Source organism: Canis aureus, chromosome 8 (assembly GCF_053574225.1).
Source record: "Canis aureus isolate CA01 chromosome 8, VMU_Caureus_v.1.0, whole genome shotgun sequence".
NCBI lineage: Eukaryota > Metazoa > Chordata > Mammalia > Carnivora > Canidae > Canis > Canis aureus.
The window spans coordinates 15,388,771-15,404,456 of record NC_135618.1 but is presented as its reverse complement, the minus strand read 5'-3'; the positions used below and the strand labels follow the sequence as shown (position 1 = coordinate 15,404,456).

The 15,686-nt window shown below is 37.8% G+C and overlaps 1 protein-coding gene and 1 long non-coding RNA gene across 6 annotated transcripts in view; one reads left to right on the top strand and one right to left on the bottom strand.

Moving 5' to 3' along the window:
- Positions 1-4,738, bottom strand: part of LOC144318372 (uncharacterized) — a 55,922-nt gene extending 51,184 nt beyond the window's left edge. The window contains exon 1 of the long non-coding RNA XR_013384247.1: positions 4,596-4,738. This is a non-coding gene — a long non-coding RNA (uncharacterized LOC144318372). The remainder of the gene's footprint in view (positions 1-4,595) is intronic.
- The window catches only part of COL24A1 (collagen type XXIV alpha 1 chain), a 387,323-nt gene that overhangs the window by 266,112 nt on the left and 105,525 nt on the right, over positions 1-15,686 (top strand). The window lies entirely within an intron of this gene.

The window sequence follows — 15,686 nt, the reverse complement described above, 5'->3', positions numbered from 1 at the left end:
TCAAAGAACCAGCTTCTAGTTTCATTGATCTGTTCTACTGGGGTTTTTTGTTTGTTTCTATATCATTTATTTCTGCTCTCATCTTTATTATTTCCTTTCTGCTGGGTATAGGCTTTATTTGCTATTCCTTTTCTAGCTCCTTTATGTGTAAAGTTGGTTAGGTTAAGTGTTTGAGATACTTCTTACTTCTTGAGGTAGGCCTGTATTGCTATATACTTCCCTCTTACGACTGCTTTTGCTGCATCCAAAATTGTTGTGTTTTCATTTTCATTTACTTCCATGTATTTTTAAAAAATTTCTTCTTTAATTTCCTCGTTAACTTTAACTTCCATGTATTTATGGCCTTTCCAAGTTTTTTCTAGTGTTTGACTTCAAGTTTTGTAGCATTGTGGTCTGAAAATATGCATGGTATGATCTCAGTCTTTTTGTACTAATTAAGGCCTGATTTGTGACCCAGTTTGTAATCTGGAGAATGTCCCATGTGTACTCAAAAAGAATGTGTATTCTACTGCTTTAGGATGAAATGTTCTGAATATATCTGTTAAGTCTATCTGGTGCAGTGTATCATTCAAAGGCATTGCTTCCTTATTGATTTTCTGTTTAGATTCTCTGTCCATTGCTATAAGTAGGATATTAAGGTCCCCTACTATTATTATATTATTATCAATGAGTTTCTTCATGTTTGTTTTTAACTGATTTATATATTTAGGTGCTCCCAATTTGGGGGCATAAATATTTACAACTGTTAAATTGAAGTTTTTTAATTTCCCTTTTAATTCCCTTTTTAATCCATTGGTTGTTGAGGACTGTGTTTTTAAATTTCTACACATTTGTAAATTTTCCATCCCTCCTCCTGTTACTGATTTCTAGTTTGATACCACTGTGGTTAGAAACATACTTGATATACAAGTTCTCTTTTCCAAAGTTTGTTGAGACTTATATAATGGCCTTACATATGAAATATTCTTGAAAATGTCTCATGTAAAATTAAAAAAGAATGTATATTCTGCTGCTCTTGGATGAAATGCTGTATATATCTGTTAGGTACATTTGTCTATAGTGTTGTTCAGATCCATTTTTCCCTTATTGATTCTCTGCCTGGATGATATAACCATTTTAAAGAGTAAAGTATTAAAGTCCCCAGCTATTATTGTATTGTATTTATTTCTTCCTTTATTTCTGTTAGTATTTGCTTTAATATTTAAGAGCCTCAATGTTTGATGTATAAATATTTACAATTACTACATATTGATTAACATTTATATTTACATATTATTACTATAATCATATAATGACCATTTTTGTCTCATGACTATATTGCTTAAAGCCAATTTTGTCTAATATTAGTGTAACTATCCCTGCTTTTTTTTGGTTATTATTATTTCTTTTGCTTGAAATATCTTTTTCTGTTTCTTCACTTTTGATCTTTGTGTATCCTTAAAGTTTAAGTGAGTCTCTTGTATGCAGTACATAGGTAAGTCTTGTCTTTTATCCATGCAGCCATTCTGTATCTTTTGATTAGGGAATTTAATACATTTACAATTAAAGTAATGATTGATAAGGTCTTCCTATTGACATTTAATTAATTATTTGCTGGCCCTTTTGTATATGATGTCTTCTTGTTTTCTCTCTTGTTGTCTTTGTGATCTTATGACTTTTTGTAGCACTATGACTTAACCCTTTGTTAAACTTCTGTGTATCTACCACATTTTTTGTGGCTCACATAAAATATGTTATAACATCTTATTTTAAGCAGATAACAACTTCAATACCATAGAGAAACTTTATATTTTTACTTCTTCTCACCACCTCACATTTCATGTTACAATTTACATCTTTTTGTAGTATGTATACAGTAACAAATAATCTTAGTTATTGCTATTTTTTTATGATAGACATAATGAGAGAGAGAGAGAGAGGCAGAGACACAGGCAGAGGGATAAGCAGGCTCCATGCTGGGAGCCCAACGCAAGACTCGATCCCAGGACTCCAGGATCACGCCCTTGGCCAAAGGCAGGCGCCAAATCACTGAGCTACCCAGGGATCCCCTAGTTATTGCTATTTTAAATGCATTTATTTTTTAATTTTTTAACTCGAGTTGTAAGCGATTTATGCACAGTCATTGCAATATTAAAGAATCTGGCTTTAAATATATATTTACATCTGTTGGTGAGTTTTATAAGTCATGTTTTTTTACATTAATTATATTATTTTATTTGAGCCTGAAAAATGCCCTTTAGCATTTCTTGTAAGACAGGTTTAGTGGTGAACTCTTCAGCTTTTTTTTGGAGGGGAAAGTCTTTATCACTTCATTTCTGAAAGACATCTTTGCTGGGTATAGTATTCTTGGTTAACTTTTTTTTTTTCTTTGAACGTTTCTCCTGGCCTGCAGTTTCTGCTGAGAAATGTATTTATAGTCTTATGGAGGCTCTCTTTTGTGGGACAAATTGTTTTTCTCTTGCTTCTTCCAAAATTCTTCCTTTGTCTTTGACTTTTTGCAGTTTAGTTATGTGTCTCAAAGTAATTCTTTTTGGATTCAACTTATTTGGGATCCTTTGGGCCTAAAGAATCTGGATGTGCATTTTTCTCCCCAAGTTTGGGACATTTTCAGCCATTATATCTTCACATAGACTCTTTCTTCTCCTTATGGCATTATCACAATACACATATTATTTCACTTGATGCTCATAAGTACCATGGACTTTCTTTCCTTTATTTTGTTCTTTTTTTTTTTTTTTTTTTTACTCTTCTGGGTAATTTCAAATGGCTTGTCTTGAATTCACTGATTCTGCTGCTTGGCTGAGTCTACTACTGAAGCTCTCTATTGAATTCTTAAGTTCATTGTATTGTTCATTTCTAGGATTTTTGTTTTCATTATTTTTATGGTTTCTATTTGTCATACTTCTCATTTTATTCATGTGTTGTTTCTCTAATTTTGTCTATTTGTATGTTCCTGTAGTTCACTGAACTTCTTTAAGATGATTGTCATAAAGTCCATAGAATTCCATTACTTTGGTATCAATTATCGAAGTTTTATTAGTTTCTTTTGGCATTGTCATATTGATTTGATTCTTTTTTTTTTCTTGATTTGATTCTTTATGGTCCTTGTATCCTTGCACTAGTATCTGCACATTATCTGAGTAAGCAGTCCCTTTTCCAGACATTTGAGGTTTATTTTGGCAAGGAAAGCCCTTCTCCAGCCTGCTTAGCTTAGGATACTAGACTGGTTAACAGGTAGAATTTGGGGGCAGGCACAGCTTACTATTGAGGTCCCCAGTCGGGCAAGGCCCTTACCTATGTTATGAGGTTGGGGGAGGACTGCCACTAGCTGTTTTTTGCAGCTGGGTGATCCTGTTGGCTGGGCCTCATTTTCAAGTGAGACCAGTGAATAGGCACCCTGGTTGGTCAGGGATACTGGTAAGGTGAGACCTTAGACTGTATTCCCTGACAAGGCAGTACCTCTGATTGGACTCTGCAGTTGGGCAAGGCCTCCTGTGGTGCACCCTAACTGAATAGTGCTGTTGGCTGAACTCCAACTTCATGAGACTTCATGGCTTCACAGTTGGACAGACCCACAGGCTGTGCCTCAAGTTTGTACAGAGTCACAGGCTGTGCTTCATGACTACTTAACCCACTAGCTGTGCCTCTGTGTTGGGTAAGGTCACTTGCCAGGCTTTCTGGTCAAGTGGGGTCTCCAGCTGATCTCACTGTTGGTTGGTACTGGAGATTATATACTCCATGGTTGGGTGGAGATATTGTCTGAGCTCTTTTATTGGACAGGGATGAGGGCTATGCTTTGGTAATTGGACAGGGCCACTTGCTGGCCTTTTTGCCTCTACAAGGTTATAGACTGTGTTTAGGAATTGAACAGGGCCATGAGCTAGATTTTGCTGCTGGGTATAGCTGTTGGCTGGGCTTCACAGCAAGGCAGTACTTTAAGCTGGGTTCCAAGGCTGCCCAGGACCACTGTTCAGATTATTTGGTCATTACCAACATTTTGGCAGGGCTGCTGGCTTGGCTGACTGCCTCATTAGAGGTATAGTTTGGACTCCACAACTGCCTAGATTCTATGGCCAGGCAATCCTGAATGTGTGGGATGGCAGTCTATGGTTAGCTATTGGGCAGGGTTGCAGATATGTTTCCCTGCCTACCCAGGGCCATCTAAGGGGTTCCACAGCAGGTATGCTCCTTTTGGCTGGGGACCCCAATCATGCAAAGCCCTTCAACCAAGTCCCCTGACCAGACAGAGCCAACTCAGCTCTGTAGATGTGCAGAATCACTATAGATCTCTGCTCAAGTGCTATTGCAAGCAGGAATGCAATGAACAAGATTGGGCACAGGTTGTTATGATCCTTGCTTCTATTACTGTCTCTATCTGATGCTCAGTGGTCAAGCCCCAAGCTTCCCCAGGGATTCCCATGAGGTGAGACCTTATTGGGCTATCCTGGAAGCATTTCATAACACTGGGAGAACTGAATGTCCACTTTGGGTTTTCTTTTCCTCACTGGAGAAACTGTAAGCCAAGGGGGCCCCCTGATTGTGGTGGCTGGTCTGGGGAAAGGACAATACAATCAAAATGAAATCTTAATTCTTACCTTTCTACTGTGGTCCTTCTGTATCTCTCTGTGATCTAGGGGAGTGCTTCAGCCTCACCCTGAGATTCTGGGGTTTTCACAATGGTGGTCTTTTATGTGGATACTTGCTACTTGGTCTTCTGAGGATGGCTGAATTCAGGAATTTCATGTCACTATCCTGATGATGTCACCTCAGCTACGGAACTTCTGTCATAAAGCATTTGAAGAGGAACACTTTGTGTTATCTCAAACTTACTTTTAGTATTTCTCATTTTTATTCATAGAGCTGACATAATTCCTGTAGAGTAATATCCTAACTCTAGAATGACATAAGAAATCTTTTGCAGGCATAATTTAAGTTATCAACATCTGATCTCAAATTGTAGTATTACTTCAAGAGAAATTCTAAATGTCATGTTGGACAGATTCTCTCACTATAGGTGAGAGATATCAATAAATAAATAATGCGAATATCTTCTCTCTTGCTTAAATGCTTAATTTATGATATCTGTTATATTCTTCCGGATATGGCCTCTCTTTTTTATTTTACTGTTCTATCTATCTTGTCTCATATCTTTAAATATAAGATCTCCCCCGAAACTATTCTCTTTTTACTTCTCTAAGTTTTCCTGCATTTGAAGATACTCATATCTTGGGAGTCATCACTTATGACCCTACCCGAAAGTGATTTATCTTTTTGCCGTACCCTGAGAGTCTTGCTCAGCCTTTTAAAGTAGTTCCTCCTCCCAGTAATCTCAATTACATTTTCAAGAACTGAGAAGAAACTCTCTGGAAGAATACAACAAATACCATAAATGAAGCATAAATTGGCTATCTTGCCATTCATATCATTTACCAATAATTTTGATTCTGTTAGCAATAATTAAAATAATGCTATCTCACTTCTTCTCCAAAATAATAAATAACCATACCAGTGTATTTCAACATGACATTTGAAATTTGAAGATGAACCAGAAATATTGCCTGGTTTTCAGCAATTGGCAAATGGAGTCTTTTTCCCTTTGGTTTTACATAAGTGGTAAAGTGACCATTTCTCCTCTGTCTTGCCCTCTCACTCCTGGAAAGCTATGATAAGTTCTACTGCAGCAAGTACAAAGCATTAGAGAATCACCCCCCAAAATTATCTTCAAATTATTGGTCCAGGCTGAACTATAGAATTTCACTTATATTTTCTCTAGAATCCTTCCAATAATCTAGTGGTGCTTTATTTTCCCCACTTTACAACTGAAAACAAAACAAAACAAAACAACAACCAGGCTCAGAGAAAGCTGAGAATATAGCAGATGGCAGAGCTGGCTCTATCTAGTTCCTTTATGACTTCTATGTCTCTAAGCTACACTACTCCATGAGTATACTACAAATATAAGCCTTGGGCTTATATTTTGCCTTTTCTGAGGTTCTTGATATTTTTCATCTTTTTTAGGAGATTCATCAGGGCTGGACTTATAGAGAAGCCAAGTAACAAATGCTTGAAAAAGTGTGATCATCTTTCAGAAAATTCCTATCAAATTCATTTTTTAAAAGATTTTATTTATTTATTCATGAGGGAGAGGCAGAGACACAGGCAGAGGGAGAAGCAGACTCCCTAATGGGAGCCCAATGCAGGACTCATTCCCAGGATCCCAGGATCACACCCTGAGTCAAAGACAGACACTCAACCCCTGAGCCTCCCAGGCATCCCCAAATTCATTTTTATATGGGAAAGTCATTAACTGTTAACAATTATTAATACTTTACCATGGATTTTTTTCAATCATTTAACCTATTTCCCCAGCAAAACTCTATAAGTCGGTGGGGAGAACTGAACTAGGAAAAAGAAAGGCCTAGCCATGCCGTAGGATAAGAGACAGGAATCCCAGATTGGGATGATACATCATGACAGCTGGTGATGGGCAGAACAGAAATGAAAAAGGGGGCTCAAAACAAGACATGGAAAAATGATAAACACAGATTTCATCTGCTTCATAATTTTTCCCAGGAAAAATCTTGCCTCATACACATCTTTGGTGCCTTTTTTAGTAACAACACATGTGTGTTTCTTTTTTATTCTTTTTTGTTGTTCTCCTTGGAATTTTAAATGCCTTTCAGCTCATAAACTCAATAAAAATACCATGGCACATTTTTTCAAAAGAATTTTATGATCCAAGGAACTATTGCTTAATCAGACAGCCTGATGTTGGATTTATTTTTCACTTTAAAAAAATTTTTCTGTAGGCAATGTCACAAAGATGCTACCTATTCTTTAAAAATAAACAAGAAAGAGAGTGAGAAAAAGAAATAAAACTTCTTTTCAAGGGAAAAAATGCTTCTCTTACTTTCTACAATATTAGAAAATGAAAACTAAGTTGAAAAATAAGGCAAGGGAAGCATTAATAACAAATTCCCAAATCTAAGATGCAGACTTCTTTGAACGGAATTTTAAAATGTATAATTTATGCTTTAATTCTGTGCTATGGTGTTCAGTTCACCTGAATATATAGCTCTGTATTGGAAAAGAATTTGGAAACATCTGAGAAGAAGCATCTGCTTGACTTATGGTCTGTCATTCATTTCTAAAAAAGTGAAAAACTATCACTGTTGTATCTAACATCTAAACAGATGTGAAGCTATGGGAGTTAAAAGTTGAATGTATAAAAAAATTGTCTTCTTTTATTCTGTTAGGACAAAACTTGGTTGGATTTATTGAAGTGTGATTTTTCCTCCATCTATATAGAGTGGTATGATGATTGGGAATAGGGGAATATCTTAAGAAAAGATGAAGCAAAATAAAGAAACTTTCTCAATAGAATCTTAAAAAACAAAGTCAGAAAGATGAGAGGACTTATCAATAGTTAGTAAAGAATGATAAAGGTATACATGACTCTTATTCCTGAGATAATTTCCTTAGAAGCCCTGAAAAATAGTAACTTTGAAAATTTGAGGTCAGTGGCATTAAAGAGTAAAGGACTTATTTAAATTTTTATCTTCTGAATGATTTTTATGACTCTGGTCTTAGGCTTGTTTGTTCTGAACTGTTGTGTCATAAACCAACACAGAAATAGAAAGAACTCTGCACTGACCATTATGCAAGAATTGCTCTTCCACTATCCCTGCTCTACTACTAAAGAGCTGTACATTGTTGGGTGAGTCATTCTTTGGTTTCTCAGTTTACGCATTACACATAAAGGGGTTGGAGCTGTGCAGAACCTCCCAGGATGGCTATGTCAGGGAGGGATGCTGAATGGGCAAGAGTGTTCCTTCTATTACTAGGTGAGTCAGGAAAAAAAAAATCTTTGTATATATATCTAACATATTGGCCTCTGTATAGCTTTCATTGGAAGAAATGCTAAAAAAAAAAACAAAAAACAAAAAACACATTAGTGTAGATGTTCCTAAATTTTTATTAGCCTTACAGATTGTGACTCTATAAAATATATATTTGTCCATTCATTAATTCAGCAAAGTTTTTGAGTACCTTCTATGAACCAATAACTCTGCTAAGCAATGGGGATACCAAGAGGAACAAGATTAGCAAGATTCCTGACCCCAGATTTTGTAATATCATGAACACTGACCATAGACTAGACCATTGCAGGATGAATAGTGAAAAGTTGTTTGAGATGAGCTTGAAGAAATAAATAGGAAGCAGATCATGAGGGATTATTTAAATCATGACAAGAAGTTTGGGTTTTATTCAAAGTGTAGTAAAAAGGCATTGAAAGGTTTCAAGCAGAAGAGGAACATAGTCTGTGATAGAAACCACTGTGTAACTCGCAAACTTTGTTTAATATATCTAGAGTAATTGGCTATCTCAATGGATACAATAAATCCTAGGGGACAAAAATAGAACAAAATAAATTTGAATTGCAACAGTATATTATGTACCAAGATCATTCAAAGAGGGAAAGAATGGTCTTGTCAACAAATGATGCTAAAACAAGTGGATACCTGCATGCAAAAAAATAAAGTTGGACCCCTCTTTAAAGTACAAATAAAAATTAACTCAAAATGGGTCATTCACTGAAATTTCAGAGCAAAAACTATAAATCTCTTGAAAGAAAACATAGGAGTAAATCTTCATACCTTGATTTATGCAGTTTTCTTAGATAACACCAAAAGTACAAGTGACAAAAGAAAAAAATTGAAATTCATTAAAATTAGAAGTTTTGTACTTCAAAAAACTATTAAGACAGTGAAAAGACACCCATGGAAAGGGAGAAAATATTTGCAAATCCTATATGATAAAGGATTTGTATCCAGAATATATAAAGAACTCTTACAACTCAGTAGTAAAAAGGTAACCCAATTAAAAAATTAGCAAAACATTTAAACAGATGTTTCTCAAAAGAAGATATATAGTTAGCCAATAAGCAATTCAAAAGATGATCAACATCATTAGCTATTAGGAAAATTCAAATAAAACCACAATGATATACCACTTCACTTGACTAGGATATAATAAAAAATTTAAAAAAATTTTTTAAAAACAGAAAATACCAAATGTTGATGATTTAAATATACATCATTGATGGGATGTAAAATAGTACAGACACTTTGTAAATCAATTTGGCAGTTTCTCAAAATGTTAAACATGGAGTTACTACATGATCCACCAACTCTATTCCTAAGTATATACCCAAAAGAATTGAAAACAGGGTTCAGACAAAAACTTACATAAATGTTTATAGCAGCATTATCTATGATAGCGAAAAAGTGGAAATAACCCAAATGATCCTAAACTGATGAATTAGTAAATGTATATTAATAAATGTTATAGAACCATGCAATGGACTATTACTTGTCAATGCAAAGAAATGATATACACACTACACTGATGAACCTTGAAAACATTCCACTTAATGAAAGCAGCCAGTCAAAAGAGACCACATGTTATATGACATGTCCCAAATAAGGCATATCCATAAAGATAGAAAGTAGTTTAGTCATTGCCTAGGGGTGGGGAGTGGAGGTGGAGGTGCAGTGGTTGGGAGGAAATGGGGTGCTTATGGGTACACGGTTTCTTTTAGGGCAGTGAAAACTTTCTAAAATTGATTGTGGTGATGGTTGCACAATTCTGTGAATATGCTAAAAATAATTACATTGTACACTTTAAATGGGTTAATAATATGGCATGTGAATTATATCTCAAAGTTTTTTTTAAAAACTAGATGTGTTACTTTGAAGACAATACAACTATTCTCACATATTTAAAGTAATAGACTAAAATCCCAACTCCTTCTATTTTATGACTAGGCTCAGCATCAAGCCAACTTTTCTCTGTCGACATGACATTTAAATAAAAGCACTCTTATTTTTTCTTTTTTTTTAAGATTTTATTTATTTATTCATAAGAGACACAGACTGAGAGAGAGAGAGAAGCCGGCTCCATGCAGGGAGCCTGACATGGGACTCGATTCCTGGTCTCCAGGATCAGGCCCTGGGCTGAAGGTAGCCCTAAACCGCTGAGCCACCCAGGCTGCCCAGCATTCTTATTTTTGTAATTGTCGAAGAAATCTATGAAAAAATGCACATTTAGAAATTGTTGCTATTTTTCCAGTCTGCTCTGCAAGCTTCTAAATACATAAACGGGTTGCAATGCGTATGTTAACTTTTAATAGCCAACATTTTGGAGCAAGACATTTCTTAAGCATTTCAGAACAAGCTCCAAAATAAACCAGCCTAATATCAGTGGAAGTTTATTGCAATCCTCACCCGCCCCCTCCTGCATAAAGGGAAAAGAACTTGTCTTTGAAGAGAAAAAAAGATGTGGACCAAAAAAACAGAGGAAACCTTCTTGATTATAATGTCAGAAGAAAATACAATATAGAATACAGGCAACCCCCTTTTGCACACATAATGTGTTCTTCAAGTGTACAAAAGTTTACTGTGTAAAATGCTCCAAGAAGATCCATAGGCTACATTTCTTAGAAACTAAAAGGTGGTATAAAATGTCTCACTACTCTTCACCTTTTACTCATAAGCTTTGGTTTTACTTCAAACTTTAGCACATGTGTTTTAAGATGTTATTTCTTTACAAATGAATATACCAAGTAGACTAGGTGACTGTCTGATTAAGGCTAAATACTTTCTACTTTGGGCATATGTTCTATCATTCATTTGTTTGTTAAATATTTATTAAGCATTGGTTATATGTGAGGCAAAGTTCTGGGTACTAGTGTTATAGCAATAAACAGGTTCTGTGCTGTCTTGGAACTTACACTGTAGTGTGGGAAGGCAATGTAAACAAGAATAATTTCTGATAGTGATAAGAGCTGTGAAGAAAATAAAACATGGTAAGTGACTAGGCAATAGGCTACTTTAAATTGGGCTGGTCACGAAAGGACTACCAAGGTTACATTGAACCAGATGTCTAAGGATAAGAAGAAGCTGTCATGTAAATATCTAAGAAAAAGCTTTCTAGGCAGAGGGAACATATAATGCAAATACCCTAAGATAAAAAGGGCATTTATTAGATGCACTATTAGAAACCGGGAAAAACAAAAAAAAAGAAAGGAAAGAAAGAAAAGAAAAGAAAAGAAAAAAGAAAAGAAAAGAAGGAAAGAAAAAGAAAAAACAGGGAAATACAGCCAAGTAGCTAGAATGTAGTGAGTAACTGGAAAACATGATGTCAGAGAAAGAGAAGGAGCCAGGTCATGTGGAGGATTGCAGACCATGATAAGACGTTTGGAGATGATTCTGATTTTAGTGGGCAGCCATTTGGAAGGTTTTAACCAGGGAGAGATGTTTTATTAACATTGTTAGTGATAATGTAGGGTATTTTGAAGAAACAGACTATGAGGGTAAAAGTGGATTTAGAAGACTATGGCAATAGTGTAGATGGAAAGTGGTAAGGTGGTTTGGTATGTAAGAGGGCAAGAGAGAAAGTGAATAGTGATCCAATTCAAGATACTTTGAAGAGAGAGCTGACTGGATTTCTCATTGTTTGGATATTGAGAGAAAGGGAAAAAATATAAAGAAAAAATCCTGGTTTTTAGATCATACCATTAAGTGTGTTACAGGGCTACAAATTGGTACTTACGTATGTGCAAATATGTGATTTCATTATTTTTGGTTTATCTGGTTTTCCTCATAAGCTCTAACTTACTGATTAGTGAGTTGGGGGGTTGGGGAGAAAAGATATTTTTTATTTTTTTAAGATTTTATTTATTTGAGAGAAAGTGAGCAAGAGAGAGAAAGCATGAGCAGGGGGAGGGGCAAATGAAGAGGTTGAAGCAGACCCTCCTGCTAAGCAGGGAGCCTGACATGGGGCTCAATCCCAGGACCCTGTAGGATCATCACCTGAGCCAAAGGCAGACGCTTAACCAATTGAGCCACCCAGGTACCCTAGGAAAAGGAAATTTTGAATCCAACCCAGCTGAAAGCTTAAATAATCTATTCCTATAATTTAGTACTCTGTTTAGGTAATGCTCAGACTCTTATGATGTTGTTTCTCAAATGTATCAATTCTCAACCTCCCTCTTTTACTCCTTCCATTAGAGAGTGTGAGTATTTGGTGATGGCAAGGATGAAGAAACTTTGGCTCTAGATGCAGGTGTTATTCATAGTGACATTACCATGCCCCTGATTGTCAATTTGCTTGCTGCCTACCCTGATGGCCTACAATGATGACTTATGTAGCTAGTAATTTTCATTTCTTTAGGTGGTGGGGGGTTGTGTTCCCTCTCAGCTTCCACTAATCTTCAGATCCCTCTTAGGTCTTCTGGATTTTCATTTTCATTTAGTTCTAGCCCAGGAAATCTGCACTTCAGTCCTTACAGCAGAGGCACGTCTTTCTAGAGTACACTCCCACTCAACAAGCTCCTCAGGTGTTTCTAAGTTGCTCTCTAGATCTACTTCATATAAAAATCAAGGAGTAGCTCAGGAAAATTTAACAAATGTTCTTCATTTTTACTTTCCTGAGCATCCAAATTGATATGGCCATAAAGCAGGTGATATCTAAAAAGAAGATACCCTTCCTGCATCCTAAAGAGGTAGTAGGGAACAAGGGTTTCATTATGCCAAAACTCAGAAAAAGGAAAATTTGAACACTTGTGTCTCTCCCTCCCTCTTTGCCTTCCTGCATACTCCTGGGATCAAAAGAAAAAACCTGGCTTTCTCTATATTTCCCCTATGTCGTGATTTCAACCTTCTATCATCTAATAAAAGCCTTAGAGTTCTCTTGCTATAGATGAAAAGTGTGCCCTTCTATAATAGGACAACCCATGTGCTGGGTGCTCCAGGCTCAACTTGTAAATTTTAAAGTTGGAAAAAGAAAATTAAAAAAAAAATTTCTCTTAATACATTCAGCCCTTGGGCATATGAACCCCTCAAGCTGAATAGGGTAAAGCCCATGTATTCAAAAAGGCAAAATAGAAAAGCAATTTTAATAATTTTCAAAATACTGCCTCATTACAGTAGAGATGGGGAAGACAAAGAGAGACAAGGTGTAGGGGTTTAAGAAGGGAATTCAAGATTTGAGATGCCTACTGAGACACATAAAGTTTGAGATGCCTTTTGGGAGTTCAAAAAGATGTCAGCTGGTGGGATAATCAGAAGATCAATGGTACTGTCAAGACAGGTAACATAAGTTTAGGAATTATTAGACTATAAGGAAATAAGGAGATGTCATAAGAAGAAGATTTGAGAAGTGTGCTGTTATGTAAACAAAAGTTTTAAAAAGTTTCAAGAATGGAAAACAGTTTCAGATAAAACGAGCCATTGGATTTGACTATATAAGGCCAGTTGTTGACCCAAAGGGAATCAATTTCAGAGTTGTGGTAAGAACAAAAGCCCAAATGAAGAGGGAATGAGAAGTAAGGAAATAGTGACAAGGAAAATAAATAAATCTTCCAGAAAGTTTTGCTATCATGGGGAAGCAAAAATGGAACTAGAAAGTATGTGAGAAATTGAATGAGTGGAGAGAAAAGATGGGAGGGACATGACGTCAAGGGAAGTATTTTTCTTAAGTCAGTGCTATCTAGCATATTTAATTGCTGTTGGAAGTGATTTAGTTAAGAAAAAAAAATTAATAGTGCAAGTGTAAGAGAAGGCCTAGAAGAGAACATGGGTTTTAGATACAAATGAACAACTGACCTCAGACAAAAAAACAGGGAAATTTCTTCCTTCGTAAGAGAAGGGAAGCAAAATGTGTGTACATACGGAGATGTGTCAGTAGATTGAGCATTGAGAAGAGATGTCTATTGTTTGATTGCTACTCGTCTCAGGGCATTACGAGGCAAGGCTGTGTAGTTTCTAGTGAAAATGAGGCGATGGAGGTTTGAAGAATGTACAAGCCATCTTGCAGAGCAATAATAAATTTCATAATTATACACATTTGTGAGACTGAAGCTTATCACCAACATCAGCACTTCTATTTTTATATATCAACAAATTTTTATTAATATATAAACGCAACGATGCCTACACTGCATTTTTAGTTGGTAGGTAGCATTGCCACACGGTAGTGTCAGCTGACACCTGAATATTTGAGTTCAATGCAGTTGTGGAGTCCTGGCATAATAAAAGGGTTATGGATTCCCTCTCATACAAGTATTGCAACAAAGGCCTAACGCTGTTAAGAATTATAAGTTTAGAGCCTGCTTATCCCTCTATGTATGTCTCTGCCTCTCTCTGTGTGTCTCTCATGAATAAATAAAATCTTAAGAAAAATAAAATATGGATCATAAGGCAAGCTAAATATAAAAAGCTAGAAGTAGAAGAAAATATAGGAGAGTATCTTCTTGTCTTGGGAGTGCGCACAGGTTTAATAGAGCACAAAAAGTAGTAACTAGGAACTTGGGGAAGACAGCGGAGGAGCAGGGTCCTCACCTCACCGGGCCCCACCACCTCCCTGGATAACTTTCAAACCATCCTGAACACCTACGAGCTCAACCTGAGATTTAGAGAGAGAACAGCTGGAACTACAGAGAGAAGGGTTTTCGCTTCTAACAAGGTAGGAAAGTGGAGAAAAAATAAAGAATTCAGTGGGGGAGGGGCCCCGTGAGGAGCCGGGCTAAGGGGGCGGTGAGAGCCTGGGGACAGGGGGGCCCCCGCCCCAAGAAGCGAGAACTTTAAAAATCTGCACCGGATTCTTCCCCAAGGGAAAGGCGCTCAGCAGGGAAACCCGGCAGGACCGCATGGGGAGCAGGGACACCTCCAGTCTCCCGGGGTCACTAACATAGGAGGGCCCCGGGGGGAGAGCGCCCCACACACCCCGGGCCGAGCTCAGTAAAGGGCTGGAGCCCGCGCCCGGGGAGGGGGGGGCCTCGGGGAGAAGTCGCTGGGTCAGGGGGGGCTCCGGGAAGAGGGGGCTGCGCCCTGCTGCCTTGGGGGCTCCCAGGAGCGCAATCCCAGGGTCCTGGGGGACACGGCCCAGGATCCTGCGTCCCCCCGGGACAGGCAGAGGCGGGGAGGGCACAGGACAGCGGGGAGCTCCTGCCCCCAGGCTGTGCGGATCAGCGCCCCCCACTCCGGGAGCACCTAGGCCAGTGTGGACTGGGAGCTGCGGTGGTTACTGCAGGAGCCGACTCCAGGGCTGGGGACCTGGCCACCGCCAGTGGTGGTCCTCCTGGTGTCACCCTGTGCCTGTGAGGGGAGGAGCCCCAGGGTACGGGGGCCTCTCGGGGTCAACAGCTCCCACGGAGCCGGGCACTGGCGGAGTGGGGCAGCTCCCCCAGGTGCACACACCTGAGAGTCAGCACAGCAGCCCCTCCCCCGGAGACCAGCTGGAGGGACAGGGGAAGAGCAGGTTCTTGGCTGAGCAGCGCTGGAAAGCTCCAGGGGAAGTGGAGGGATCTACAGCATATAGAACCAGAGGGGACCCCTCCTATTTTTTTCCTCCTTTTTCCAGTACAACTTGTTTTTATATCAGACTGTAAATTTCCAATTTTTTTTCTCCTTTCCCACCTTAACTACAATGCTTTACCACCTCTTCATTTTTAAGATTCTTCCTTTTTGACTCTCATATTTCTACAATTACAGGTCCTAGGTATATTTTCCACTTCTAGATTCCCTTCAACATACTCAACTAATTTTGGGAGATATACAAGATATGTTTTTTGTTTTGTGTTTTTTGTTTTCTCTGCCTCATTTTGTTCTACAATGGCTGAAGTT